General features: G+C 28.9%; 1 long non-coding RNA gene across 1 annotated transcript; it reads right to left on the bottom strand.

The window, feature by feature from the left end:
- Positions 1-1161: 1161 nt before the first annotated feature.
- On the bottom strand, positions 1162-5252 carry LOC132952949 (uncharacterized). The gene is made up of 3 exons (XR_009665541.1): positions 5131-5252; positions 1469-1656; positions 1162-1338 (listed from the first exon to the last, which is right to left on the bottom strand). It is a non-coding gene; the product is annotated as an uncharacterized LOC132952949 (long non-coding RNA).
- Between the last annotated feature and the right edge of the window lie 8360 nt (positions 5253-13612).

Below are 13612 nucleotides of genomic sequence, written 5' to 3'. Positions count from 1 at the left end.
TATTCTTTGACATTGTTGTAACTAAATAGCCTATCTCATTCGCCGTGTAATCATAATTTGATTATAATTCATATCCATTAATAACCATTATAAAAAATATCTTGGTTTTGTTATAAATTATTTGTAAAAGAAATTGAAAAAACTCAAGAGAAATTTTAAGAAAATAAATTAAAAAGTCATTAGTGCAGATGGAAGATATCTTAATTGCTAGTATCTGCAGCAACACCAATGAAAATAAAATAAATAAAGACCGGACTTCTCATACAAGATTCTCAAGGTTCCCTTGAGGCGTGTATAGTTTGTAGCACACACAGATGGCAGTTAAGTATGAAATAAATTTTCAACAACTGCAAAAACTATGAGCAAGCCAAACACAATATTCCGATGGTTTGAATATTTCATTTTTATGCAGAAAACTTTAATCGTTTTTGTTAAATTTTTTAAAGAGCAAAAAAATAACAATTTTTAGTTTTAAAACATTTTAATAACCTATATAAGTTATATAAGATCAGAGTTCTGGTCACTTCACTAGATCAATAATTGGTTCATTAAAAATATAACACGTCTAAATTCCCACGTTGAGCGTGTGCAGAGATGTACAATTTCATGTTTTTACTGACCCGATGAAACTTTTCAAAAAACATTGAAACTTTTCATTTTGCTCTTTTAAACCATTAATTTGATTTACAACATTTACCAAAATTAAAATTGTCTAGTATATTTTACATCTCTTCATCTAACCAAATTATATAATAGTGATTTATTCAAAACTTTTCATTTTAACCACCTTAGAAACTTTTCAAATTTCATGAAAAGATTCACTTGAAAGCTTTTGAAACTTTTGAGCCTTAAATCTCTGCGCGTGTGTTAGAAAAAAAATAATAGAAATTCCTAGCTTCCAATCGCTTTAAAAGTGCATCGACTAATAATTATCAATTTCAATAGTTTATAAGCTTGAAACTTTATTACACGGTTCTTCGTATGAGTTTTTCTTACCGTTTACACCTTCTAAAACCACGTCATTACAGTGTCCCCACTCGACACCCACAGTAGACAGCAGAGTGGTACTCAATTGCGAACCTTTTTTAAAATTTAAAAATATAATGCCTTACAATAGGTATATATATGATTTTTAAGTTTTCACTTGCACAGAAATAAATACTAAATTTAGTAGCCCGTATGGAACACGTAGTCTGTAACACATATTTTTGATTCTGAGTGGAGCAATGGATTTATTAGTTTTACAATGATATTGTGTGATTTTTTTCTGTCTGCGGTAGTCAGTCATCACATTTTGGAGCAGTGAAAATGCATCTATCTTCAACTTCCATGTATTTTCTGGAAGAAATACAAATATAGTTACTTTAAGGGTGCGTGACAAAAGTACAAAGTTACCTCTATTTTTTTTCAATAATTTGGAAAAACAAAAAAAAAAATTAGGGATAAACTGTAATTTTGATCAACAAACCTCTGAAGTTTCTAAATAATATGAATTTCGTTCATGTTCTGTTTGATTTATTAAGTGAGTGACGTTTACGGCAAATTCACAAAATACATAATATAGGTACTACGTGAACGCGATGAACGCGCAGTCCTCCCGAACACTGGTATAATATAATATGCCAAGTCCACCAGCTGGTCACCAACCAGTCGATCCTATTAACATTTAATATAGGTATATTCTGTTGATCACGTGCGTAATCTTAAAGTTTAATACTTAAACACAACTTTACGTTTTACATACAAAGTAAAGTATTAATTACTATCAACGAAGATAAACATACAATTTTCCGATTACAAAATAAGGAAAGCAAAATAATACCTATCGGTGTACATATTACTTATTATGCAAATTTATGCTGGCAAGCTGCAATGCATGTAGATACTTAACGTTTTGACTCAATTGTTGGAATAGGTTGGCGACCCCTGATATAGACAACGCACACTATGTTTAAACATATAACTAACATTATATGTATTTGGTATGAACTTGGGTTTAAAAATCGCGTGTCATAAAGCCAAGTCTCGCATAAAAATCAATTGTTAAAAAAATGTTATCTTTAAGTAATGCGTCAATGTGCCACAATTGATCACTTGTAAATATTATCAAATGAGGTATTACCATGGGTTAGACACTTACGCATAATATAATATTATGTATGAACTACTCATACGAGTCATAAATCTAGTATATAATAATACAATCTTATTCCAATTCAATATTAATTTTGGAGTATAGGTAATATTTTTGATTGTTATTTAGTAGAAATAACCCACAGTTGGGGATGGTCGTGAAAGAGTAAAATTTTATTTTGACTTTTACTTAATATTTATTTTGATACAATGAATACCTAAGAAATTAAATCCATTAATTTTGACTATCACCTCACCCTATACGAAAAACGTGAAGATAACAATATTACATATTTAGTTACTACATATTATAATACTAGAAAACAATTTTATTTTAATTATATATTATTCAATAAGCTTAATATTTTTGTATAACCTAACTTATATTACCATTATATTATGTAGGTATTTGTTTTATTAGTATGGCTGTATTATAGATAAGAAAGTTTCCATGGAAATGAACTTTTATAACACGAGACTTTTATAAAAAATGGTTTTTATGAGAATTAATTTACAAAGACTATCAAATATGATAATATGGAATACAACTTCCGAACACTAGACATGTTATCATTTGTTTTGCATAAAATGTATATTATAATTTATAGCCAATTTATAAGGCTTTTAATTTGTATTATTTTCATCCATCGCTTTTATTCATATATACCTATTACTATAATGACCATCATTAAAATACTACAAATTACGGTACATTATATAAGCGCACTACATTAAGGTATAAACTCCAATAGTCTTGTAATAATTATACATATTATCTGTATTGAGTTCATGTGCACGTATCTTATAGCAATGAATATATTTACCAGGGACACTAGCATTAAGGATTTTCGTACACAGTACCTTGGTTCATATGTTATATAATATTATAACAAAATCAAAATGTATAAACAGTATAAAGATGGTTTTATTAATATTTATTCAAATAGATATACCTAAGAGTACAAAATATGTACAACAGTACTTAACAATATAGTATGGTATCTGCTTTCAACTAAAAACTGTATACAGCCGAGTCTCAATAACTCGAATTTTTTTTTTGTCCCTAGGAAATGACCTCTCTAAAGTATCATCTTCATCCAATTCGCTAAAATATAAGATACTAGGTATATTTTGAAATCGAAGCCCTCCTTCTGGATGAAATTTTGTATTCAGGAGAAAAAAAAATAATAAACGCCATTGTAAAACCACTAGCTTCCTCTTCTTCGCTCAGAATCTAAAAATGATTAAATTTTCACTAATTTAAGTGTAAAACTGTTTTTGGCCAAAAAAAGTGTCCTTTTTGTTGGAACTGCTGTATTCAGGGAATATAATATCAATTTAGTCACCTAAAATGCTTCAATAAAAAACAATTTATTAATTACATTCAATACTTAGATTCTAATAACATGTAGGTACATCTGATAATTTTAATATTTATGTTTTTGCTCTTCTTTTGTTTTTTTTTCTCATAACCTTTGATAGTTTATTTAACTAGATATTAATTAATGGTTATTTATTTATAAATTCTTTTATACATTTTGGTGTAGTTTTTAATTAATGTATATTATACATGTATACTATTATAGATTTGAACTCACTATGCCCTACCACAAGCTATGCTTATTGGGGAAGTGTCAATATGTTTATTTTTCCTTGCAAAATAATGCATATACTGTTGTTATTGACAATAATAATAAATATTATTATTATTATTGGTATTAGCGGTTAGTGGTGTATATATAATATATTAGTTACCTACAAATCAAATTTCTAATAAATCATATTCACTCGAATAAATTATGAGAATGAGACACCTTGATAAAATGGTAATACGGTGAACGACAACGACTAAACGGTTTGATTTATATTATACAATTACTGTTGATAAAAGCATTATATTAAAGTTTTCGATATTATTAGGCTCGCATAACCTTAACCTATTGGTTTCAAATCAATAAAAAATTAGAGCTTGTGTTTCCATTAGGAAGTACCTGTATGCATATCTACTTAAATACAATATTATGGTATACAGTATACGCCTATTATATTATTACAAATTTTGAAAAAAGAAATTAAATTTCATATCCTTATTTACACCGTATCATATTATAGTCAATATAATTTAATGGATACACGAGTAGCAAAGCGCTATAAAAAGACTTACTACTACTGTCGACTTGTACATTAATTATTACATTACATTTTACTATATTATAATATTATTATATCGCATGGGTAGCAATAGTGCGCATATAGGCTTGTTATTTTGAAAAAAAAAAATAAAACTATCGTTAACACTGATTTAAAAACTATATTTATCTTAGCATACTATATACCTAATACAGATGTTACCTAATTGTTTAATGAACATTATAGGTACCTACACATTATTATGGGATATAGTTTAATATAGGAGTTTCGGTTGATTGACTATAATTCGTTATGTTAATTATTTAACTCATATAATATTTTTACGAGTTGCACATTATAATACTTAGCGGCTTAGTTCGGTCTGCCTATAGTAATATTTTAGTATATTACTATCATTAAGTGCATCGAGATGCATCATGCACGCATATTACATAATATTGTAATTATGGCTGTATTCGATTCTGAGCGGAGGTTTACGCATTTAAATATAAATTTTAAACAGGCGTGTATAAATTATATGTGTGATTTCTACGTGCGTCCTTAAATCTGCTATTAAAAGGTGCACGACCGGTGGAAGGTTAAAGTAATTTACTCGCTCCCTAAACCCTAATTTTGGAATTCCAGCGGCCACGCCGAAGTGAAATGTACTAATACGAAATAATATGATTGTTTTGTCTTTCTTTTCTAACCACTTCCCGATGTCTATAACCTTTCCGCTGGTGTTTCGTATTTCACACAATATTCTCATTTCGTTTACATTCCAGCATTCCAGCAAAATCAAAATCCGTGGAGATCAATTATTTTATTTTAAGTATATTTTTTTGATTTTTCGTGTTGTGCGCTTACCTTCTTTAAAAAATATAAAGATCGTTTTTTCAACTTTAACTGAACAAAAATAACTCTTGATCGTTTCCGAGCACTTCGTGTTGGTGATTATAATAGGTCCGAGCGCCGTACGACATACCTATTTTGCACAGTTACACTATTTTAATGAAGTATTTTATATTGATAAAACGCGGCACTCAATGAGTAGGTAAAAGAATATTAAGACGTCATGTATGAGTAAATAAGGGTCCATTATCAAATCGTATAAAAGGTGTAGGTAGGTAGGTACTCATCTCTGGTTTTCTAATTATAATGTCTAAATTGATTATTAAATTTCACTTAACATTATTATGGTGCTTTGTGATTTCCATCTTGATGATCGTGTATTAATTCAAATGAAATCTTAGTAAGAAAGTCGGAAATTGACTGGTCACACTCTCACACTATGTTTAAAAACTGACAATTATTATACGAAACATAATAATATGATAGTTGACATAATGTTCATAATATATATATACATATTATTATACAGTGTAGGTACAATTTTTGTGTTTTCCCTTATATACAGTCGTACTATAGATATCGTCTCTAGATATACTGAAATAAATATAACTACTAAATCATTTTAAACGAAAACACAAATACATACAAATACAAATACATACCTTATAAAGTGTTAATATTTTTCAAAATTATCTTTTTGATACTTCATAATTTCGCTCGTGTGTTTTCACCAAATTATACGTATTTTTTGTTGAAACCATAATCAACTTTTGATTTCCAAATGGAATTTATAGTAAAAACTTCAAAAGTCATACAAAGCTATTTTATCGATTTAACTCGTCTGTGAAATATAATAAATTATGATAATTGGAGATGATTTTGCTGTCTGCCGATTGCTTTACTATACATTATCGCATTACATAATAATATTACACTTGCCGTCAGGCTGCAAACTGCATAGCGCCTAGATAAATGCATGAATAGTCCGATCAAATAATCCGTTGCAGCGCACTATTCACTAGGTACTGACTATATTGCCTATTATCCCGCCATAAATTATATCAAAAGTTTTCCTATACAAATTCTACCCCCCTTCTCAATTTTCTCGAAACCCATCGCTGGCACCAATAGACAAATATGATAATTTCTTATTATATTATGTTATCTACATGTGTTATTAGATAAGACGCGAAGCAATTTTTGACGGCCGCAGGAATATCTGTAATTCAACCAAACCGATTTGTGTAATTTAAACAAATAAAAAGTGTTCGGTATAATAATTAATATGAGCCAACAATTTCGAAAACTTTGAGAAATTAATTACCCATAATACATAATAGATACGATATAGCAGTTATCGGCAATTTTTTATTGCAATATACTTCCATGTGTTGTGAGCTGCGTCGCTGCCTGCAGCATGCACGGGCAAGATATGTTAATAACCTCCAATACTACTTAGTCAAAACTGTTGTTATTGTTGTTGTTGTCGACGGGTTTTTTACACGCGTTGTGACGCAGTAGATGACGGCGAGCGGTGGCGTCCCAGCGACGTCATGGGCTGTAATTATATTGTTAGGAATAATTGAAAATAAAAATAACCGAACGATTAGTCGAACTATGTACGATTTACATATTTTATTGAACTGGTTACGTATATACCTAATTAATCACATGATAATCTATTTGTATGACATTTTCAATGCAACTACAATCAAAACTATTAACAGCCAGCGTTGTATTTTGTAATAATATATAGATTATCATAATATACAATCATTGATCTATAGAAATGAAAAAGGGAGGGCCAGGGCCTAGACGAAAAAATGTACTTCGAGTGCATAAAAGCATAGAGTATAGACTATATAGAGCATTAAGTTTAAGTTTTTATAGTGAATAATATTATATTCATCATTCATGCATATTATAAAATAATAATAAGAAGAAACTCAATAGCAAAATTACCTTTTATCTGCAAGAGCGAAATATGTAAGTACCATAAAGTACTCCCCTCCCCCTTAGTATCTAGGATTTTTTTAAGTAGTTATATTCTATTATCTATGAGTGGTTCAATTAATATGATTTTTAAGCATATTAATATGTCTGTAACTATATTATTATCAGTGGTGTATTGGTAAATATATTTATGGGTATACGCACCAATAAAATATGTATGTAACCTAAACGATTAAATTATATCATCGTATATATTATATAACGTTATTGCAGTTCAATTAGTACATAGTTTTTAACATTATTTTATTAATTTTTGTATAATGTAACAATAGAAAATAAAACAAAATCAACTCAAATGTCAAAAAAATTAAAATTATAATAACATTATTATTATAGGTACAATCTATAGAATTTTCCACAAAAATTTTTTGAATTCAATATTGGGTTTACTAAATTGAACTTCAAGTCTTAAAATACATTAAACACAACGCATATTGTTATATAACTTATATTCAATACGTACTTCAATTGATAAATAATTCATTAATACATAAATTCATTAATACGAATAACGTTTTTTTCCTATATGAAATATTAAATAATATTTAAATCTTATTTGGTTTTCTGGTTATTTTGGAAGCGTATACCCGTAAAATAAGATTTTACATTGGGTATACGCCGAAAATCGAAAATCTTCTGATGGGTATACGGCGTATACCCGCGTACCCGTACCAATACACCACTGATTATTATTGATATTGATTATAAAAATGCAGGTAAGTGGATGTCGCTCTGCTGTACAGTAGGTTAAGAGTGGGTCAATGTATAATGGATTGTATTAAACTTTAATTCAATAATATAATATCATTGTATAAGAAAAACGATTCTGAGCGGAGACAGTGTGTCAGTCTGGATTTTTTATATTGTTATTATTAATTATTATAGCCTATTAGTTGAATTAATATTATAATATTATTATTATTTTTTATTCGTCGCTCTGGCGATAAACAAAGTGTTAGAAATTAAAATCCCATTTTTAGCCGGTTTTTGTAATTTGTCGGTAGTTTTTCCTGAGGCATTAAATAACTCTTGAAAAAATGACCTCTCTAAAGTACCATCTTGATCCAATTTGCTAAAAGATAAGGTACTATATGTTGAAATCGAAGCACTCCTTCTGGTAGAAATTTTGTATACATGATATAAAAAAAAATAGAAAAAAAAATAAACCCTATTGTAAAACCACTAGCTTTCTCGCTCCGCTCAGAACTTAAAATCAATCGATTATTGCCATCACTAGTTTAATTAATATTCACACATTACAACTTTGACAAGAAAATTTTATAATAGCATAATATTGCTCAAAATTAATTATTTCTTATTTCTTATCTAGTGGTTTTACAACAATGTTTTTTTTATATCCTGTATACAAAATGTCTACCAAAAGGAGTGCTTCGATTTCAAAATTATATAGTACCTTATCTTTTAGCAAATTGAATCAAGATGGTACTTTAAAGAGGTCATTTTTCGATTTTCTCAATAGTTATTTAATGCCATGGGAAAAATCACCGACAAATTACGAAAACCGCTAAAAATAGGATTTTAATTTCTAACACTTTGTTTATCACCATGAAAACGAATAAAAATAAAAATAATGATTTTAATTATTTTGTTGTAATTTATGACATTAATTCAAAATAATAACAATATAAAATATCCAGACTGACAAACCGTCTCCGCTCAGAATCGTTTTTCGTATACAATGATATGATATCATTGAATTCAAATTTTTATACAATCCATTATACAGTGACCAACTTGTAACCTACTGTACAGAAGAGCGACATCCACTTACCTGCTTTTGTTTACATTTTTTTGTGAAATTTCAGAGCGGGTTACAGCTAGTAATCTATTACAATAAATAATGTAGTAGGTACCTATTAATATTGTCGATAACTCAAGATTGATATATTATGCTATTATCATCAACCATGGTAGTGATAACCAATATTCTTCTGCGGTTTACCGTATTGTATTAATTATTGCTTTGCCACGTTGGGTCAAAATTTTCAACAAAAAAAGTGTAGTAAGGGAAATTTCGAAAACCGTTAAATCTTTTTAAGAAAACGAGTGTTTATCTTCATGGTTTCTTTGTATATTAGCAGCATATACATTATTCTAATATCTAATAATTGTAATTAGTTTTCAGAAAACCTTGAAAGGTGTTTAGGGCAAAAATCCTACTTTTGGACTTAAGAAACTACACTGACCCTCCTCCCACTATAAATTCCTGACCACACGCCTGATTATAATATACATATATCAAACATAACTACTTAACAAAGACCTGTGTATTCAGCCATTATACATAGGTACCATTCTAAATATCTAGTTCCTAACATCGTAAAAAAAACACATAAGTATACGTAAAATCGTTGTGTATATAATTATTTTAGAATTATTGTGTGCGTACTTATGTGTAATTTGTCTTGCCCGCGTCTTGCCCTTGATTGGCGAAGACAGCGGAAGCGAGATGTACAATCAAAATTATAATAAATAGATATTATCGAATGACCTTTACAACTAGTAGACTCCTCACCTTATCAAATATTTTATTTTATTTTGGTATAGGTATACTTGTCATGTAATGCACAAGACGGATGTGTTGGGATACTGGATGGGTACTTATTTGAAATGCATACAAATATCATTAAATTCCTGTGTCGAGATTTTTCACCAGGTGAACCAAAATATACACAAAAGGAAAACTGTGGTATGAAAATAATCAAAAAATTAAATATTCAACAACAATTCATATAGGTAGTTTCTATGTGAAACTAAGCGTATTGAGTCATTTTCCACAAAAAGTTTACCACCGACATAACAATGTCCACTTTGCATTAATTCAGGGTCTTGAGAATGAATGGACTGGCACAGCGCGAATAAAAAACCATTGTAATATTACAATATCTTAGAAATTTTGACGCGCGTTCAAGTTCATGGGTATTAATCGGTTTACCATGGTAATATTATGTACCGGACAGCGTGCGACGCGCGTAAACATAAATGCGTCATCGACGACCAACGTAGTATACTAACCACCGCTGCAGTTATTAACCACGAGTCACAACATATTATAATATATTATGTAGATTTCTGTTTTTACGCGACCATTCGATGACGTCACGAAAAAACCGTATGGTATCCAAGATGGAATGCTGTACTGCGGTATTTAAAAATAATTATAATAACATCCATGCAAATGTGGGAGTCGAAGTTCATGAATTGAAAGACAAAAACTGATAGTAGAATCTTTGAGATGATCGATTAATCGTGTACGCTGTTATGGTATTGTATATTATAATACAGTAAGGGAAAATATTCGAATCCCGGATCCTCTACATCAGCTATATTCTATAATTTATATAACACGTCGAAGGAGTGCTCGGGAATTTTTAACGGGCAAGGAGTGGCTGAGAAAATTCAGATAGGTCTTATAGTAGATACTGTGGAACGGAGTAATGCGTAAATAATAAAATCTAATAATAATTTATTTGTTCAATTTTTAGTGGGTAGGAATAAGTTATTATTGTATTGTACAACATATTTTATAATTATTCATTATATATTTGCAATGTTAAGTTTCTGAGAAATTGAGAATATTAACTGTCGGGTGCCCAGGGAGGTGTGGGTGTCGAATTTCAAGACTTCTCCTAACTACGATACAAATTTACATAATACCATTATAATAAAGAATGTTATTCAGTGACGATGAACGAGATTTTATTTTAATTACTGTTTACTGCAGTCTTCCGGTACTATCGATTATTTTTGGTAAAGGTACCTAACATTATAATAATTTCGAATGTATAATAATTCAACAATAATCGAGACAATAGTTTAAAAAAAATGTATACCGTAGCCTGTAGGTATACACGATTACTTGCATTTGGAGAAGCTGGCCATTCATTTTGCAGTATCAAAAATGATCATTTGCTTTTACAATTACTAAAGTATGTATAAACATTAATAGTTAATTATATTTGCAATACATATATACATATAAATATAAATACTAATTGGTATTTACTAGGGTGAGGATTTCAATGCTCTAAAAACCAAAAAAAAAATGGTTAAAAATACCCTAAAAATGATATTAATCATTGAAAAAAAACTTTTTTAATTAATTACACAGAACAAAACTGTAAATGCCACTCGGGAATCAGTTACAGACGAAACGATAGAGTCAGATTAACAAAACGTTATACTAAACACAACAGTGTAAATAATGCAATACGACACTTTATACGATTAATAGTTTATTATTTTCTTTATTACAATCAGTATCATATTTATCCGATACAATCGGTAAAACCATAATACATTTTAAAAATATATAAATCATTTTTTCTCTTTTAGGAGGAAATCAAAATAAATATGTTCAAAATATTTTCTGATAACACTGAGCAGTATATAAAAATGAGAAAAAACAAACCTTAAAAACATATAAATGCACTTAAAATGTCAAAAAATACAAAACAAAAACTTCAATTTTTAATTTTTTTGATAATGTAACAAACTTTGTGCTTGGAAAGCATTAGGATATTCAGAAAAAAACAATTTTCCTTGAAATCCGCACCCTAGTAATTTCATATTCGATTCATAATAAACAAGTGGTTCAAAAAATTCGGAAACGCTTTAATTTCTGTTAATTGTACAATATCAATAACAGATAACACTACTACATGTTTATTAGGTAAAATAAATAATAACTTCAATAATTATATCATATTATCGTTTATCAGTCCGAATTAGTCTGATGATCTTTTTCAAACTTTTTAACACCCTATATATAAAATTTGTAATTAGCTGTTAATAACATACCTATATGATACATATTAAATTGGAATACTTATTCCATAAATAAAAATATATATATATAATAATAATACCATAACCAACCTAACCATAAGTATTCATTTGGTTAAAAAAATATCAAATTCTGTGGTCTTATTCATGTAATATTTCAATATTACATGGAACTACTTTTGTGTACTAATTACCATAGTTAATTATAAATCTCATGAAATCTTCTTTATTAAAGTACTTACCTACCTTTAATTGGTAAGCAAGTTGACTGCAGAAAAATAAAATCTGTAAGTTATCAATTACAATTTACAAAATATAGTGTTAATCATCAACACAGTTCATTCTTTGGTCATATCACTTTCACTGCGTCCAAGTTTACATTTTCCCTAGGGACGTACAAGTTTTCAGATACAAATTGAAAATGATAAATACAGTAATTATTCTGCTAATATAGATGTGTTATTGAAATCATGATAATATTTTTATATATATCAACATTTATTTTTAATGACAACAAGATAACTTCGAGTGAGACCACAAAAGCCAAAAATTGACAGAGATAGCGATATTGCTTTCGTTAAAAACCAGCTTATTTACATTACAAAAGTAGGTACTCAACATTTTTTCACGCCCTTTTTAAATCCATACAAATTACCATACGATTAAAACGATTAAAAGTATCAAAATAATAATATTATAAGCCTTTGTGAGTTTATATAATTAATTATTTTTATGATTATTATACTTAAAAATGTATTAAATTTATAATGACATTAATATCTATATATTAATAGTATAATACCCCACAATAAAGTTTAGTTCACTACTCTGCTGTCTCCTCCTCACAAAAACTTTGAATTCTTACAACAAAAAAATCCTCCTTTTTTTCAAACGATACACCCCTCCGACCCTCAACAAAATACTAGAATAAGCCATATAGTGTGTGGTATTATAGTGCATCAGGCATGCAGAGACAATACGAGTGCATAGCCTAGCAATTCGTCAAAGTACACCCTATACGTTCACATTACAACATATACCCATGCTCTCATGCACATGTTATTGTATATATTATAGTATAATATACACAATAGGTACACTGTAGCCTATAGGTACAATGTGCATGAACGTCATAACTCATAAATATATATTAAAACGTTTGTATATATACGTATATAACTTTTAAAAATATCAATATTTTTTTAATTAAATTAATTTGGAACGTAATTAATTTTTTTTAAATAATATTTTTGGAAATTTCCTGACATGAGTATATTTCTTATACATTATTTACATTATATATATTTATTATAATATTATTTACTAATCATACAGTTTTCACAATTTTTATCATACGTTTAAGTAGCATCATTTTTTTTTTCAGGTCTTCTTGCTACACCCTGTATGTGTATAATGTACATGTATATGCATAGGTACTTGCGCATTTGTCGGTTATAGTTTAAAAACTGATTTCCCAGCACGCGTGGTGCGTGCATCATGATATTATTACTAATAATTAGGGTTTTTTTATTCATCCGGTTTTTTTAGTATTCGACGAACGCCTATAGCGATTTTATGGTGGGGACGACTTTTTCCGCAACCGCAACTACGGTATCCGCCTTGTGTCCGGCCACAGGTAGGTACGTAGCGTAGGTACCTATATATACATGAGGATAGC

This window comes from Metopolophium dirhodum, chromosome 9, assembly GCF_019925205.1.
Source record: "Metopolophium dirhodum isolate CAU chromosome 9, ASM1992520v1, whole genome shotgun sequence".
Taxonomy (NCBI): Eukaryota; Metazoa; Arthropoda; class Insecta; order Hemiptera; family Aphididae; genus Metopolophium; species Metopolophium dirhodum.
Note: the sequence above shows the minus strand (reverse complement) of the source record. Positions and strands in the feature narration are given on the sequence as shown.